Source organism: Pinus tabuliformis, chromosome 4_2 (genome assembly GCF_031772625.1).
Source record: "Pinus tabuliformis cultivar Carrire ecotype Pingquan chromosome 4_2, CPIR1, whole genome shotgun sequence".
NCBI lineage: Eukaryota > Viridiplantae > Streptophyta > Pinopsida > Pinales > Pinaceae > Pinus > Pinus tabuliformis.
Genome location: NC_142304.1, coordinates 598,392,815 through 598,395,499, shown reverse-complemented (window position 1 = coordinate 598,395,499; position 2,685 = coordinate 598,392,815).

Below are 2,685 nucleotides of genomic sequence, written 5' to 3'. Positions count from 1 at the left end.
AATTCAAATTTGTACAACAACTTTCTTTTTAGGCATCAATATTAAGAAAGTGAAAAACAAATACATGCATATGTGCATTTGCATTTTGACAGTTTGTATGGCTTGATTTAGGAAAAGTGCATTTACAGTGTGCTCTTTGCTCTTTGAGAAAAGATTGTGTCTTTCTTTTCCCCTTGTAGCTAGGATTTTCATTGTTGAAAAGAGATAAAAGCTTGCTTATCATCTTTAGACTGCATTTAGGAATTACATCTACATCTCGTGGTGATCCAAAAAGGCAAACTTCTAAGAAAGATCAACCTAAAATAAATTGAATGAACTTAACAACGCTTTGTAACTTAACGCACAACATATAGGTATAGGCTAGAGACGTTTTCCGGCGTCGTAAAGCCTGGTAACTGTTGTCCTCACTGTTGGTTGGGTGATTCCTCCACTGTGAGACGATAAGTGCCAGTACGGATTGTGCTCCCACGTACCGTCGAGTATATATTGGGAGACCCCTATAGGCATAAAACCATTATCCATAAGAAGCTGTGTCGGCCGCCTTACTGATCGCAATGCACTGAACACAACATTCGGGAAGATTGACCGCCCGTACCCTAAAAAGTATTCTGCGGTTTTGCGATTGGTTTGGCACACCCTCTACCTAGATCTCCAGAGCAGTCCCTTTCGTTCCTTTTCAGACTCCTTAACAGAAAAGGTCCATCTGAGCACTTGTCACTTCAGGCTCATTAAAAATCGAAGGAGACTAGAGTCATCTTTTGTTTTTTCTCGACTCTTTAAAATTGAAAAAACAAGTTGTGTCCAAGCGTCGTTAAAATTTATTTTAAACGGAATATTCATACCCTTTTTCCTGCGTTGATCTTTAGGTTGAGAAAATGGAGCCTACCAACCAAGGAATTCCCCTTGGTGGAAATCCTAGTCCCTTCTCCTCTTGGGGAGATGTTGGTGCGCCCCATATGGCCACATTGTCGCTTCCAGGACTGACAATTGGCTTGCCAGTCTGGCTCTTCTCAACCAATGTCGTTCAGAACACCACTACTCCTGAACAGTCGAATCAACAGTTAGACGAGTCCAGAGTTTCCCACCAACCGTCTACTTCCTCTAATTCTTCCTCTCTTCCTTCCTCTTCGCTTGACGGGACTGGTAAAGCTAAAAACCAAGTTCCTAAGGAGAAGAAGGAAAAGAAGAAGAAAGAGAAAAAGAAGAAGGAGCCAAAGGCAAATAAGGGAAAACAAGTGTCGTCTAATGAAAATCCACACACAGCACCGACCAGGCCTAAATCGCCATGTGTCATTTGCAAGGGAGACCACTTTCACAGAGATTGTCCTTGCATCCCTCGGATACTAAGGGACTGGTCCCCCCGTTTGCACAATCCGGTGTCGTCAACCTCTGATGGCCATGTTGAAAGCACACCGTCAACTAGCGAAAGCGAAGTCCCAGGACAAAAAGGGAAAGCTAGATTTCCCTGTAGACTGTGCGAAGGCGACCATGCTCTCCACCGTTGTCCCTTCTTAGACGAAGCTAAAAGAGTTTTGGATGATCGTCCGGTTTCACCGTTACGACTTCCTCCTGGATATAAAAAACTCTTGCCGAGTCCTTCGTTAGTTGAGAATCCAGCTGGCCCGCTCAAGTGGTCGGCTGAAGCGCCTGTCATTGAAGATGAACCAGCTGAATCCATACCCGACGAAAGTCAAAAGGTCGAGGCGGCAGTCGACCCGGTCTTGTCTTCAGAGGTTTTATCTTCGAATGACACAGTCACTGAAGAGGATAAGGATGACACCGTCCAAATTCTCTTCATCAACACAGACTCCGACGAACACGGGGGCAATCCACCCATTCCTTTATCGCAGGAAGGAAGTTCATCAGAGTCATACCCGGCCGTCTACTCGGTCCCACCTCCAAGCAACCTAGTTGTATCCTTCGACTGGAACCAACTAGGCAGACCCCGTTTGCCAGCAAGCATACCATTCCGAATTATCGTTCAAATATACATAATGGTCATGGCGGGCACCATCATAGATGAGGGGGCATCTGTGAGTATCCTTTCCTCTATTGCTTGGAAAGCGCTTGGTTCGCCATCGCTATTGCCTGAAATGAGAAATCTGACAGGCTTTGATAAAGGAACCAGTCAACCTTTAGGGATCCTCCCCAATGTGCCCATAACATTGAAAGGGAAGACCGTTCAAATGAACGTGATGGTCGTTCAAGGACCCTTGGATTATAACCTACTCCTTGGACGAGACTATATTTATTGCATGGGAGCCATCGTCTCCTCACTCTTTAGAGTAATGTGTTTTCCGCATGAAGGAAGAGTGGTCAAGCTCGTGGACCAGCTTTCATTTCCCGGATCACGCATCGCAAATAGTCATATACCGTACCTAAATGGTCTCTTCACGCAAGAAATGTCTCAAGTCCCAGTCCGTCCTCCCGATGAGCGCGAGTAATCCGGAAGGATATGACTGAAAACCAGGGGGCATGCGTCCTGGTCTGCTTCGGCAGGAAAACTTTGGGTGTAGAGTAGGTTTCCGCGGGAGAATATGACTAGTCTGTACCCCGTCCGTCAGTGGAAGAGGGGTTATTCTAGAAAAATATTCTCTTGTTAAAGTTATGTGTTTGGCGCTCGTTGTCACTCACCTTTGTCTGCTTCGGTAGGCATCGCCGAGGAAGTGTTTTGTTTGCTGTGCG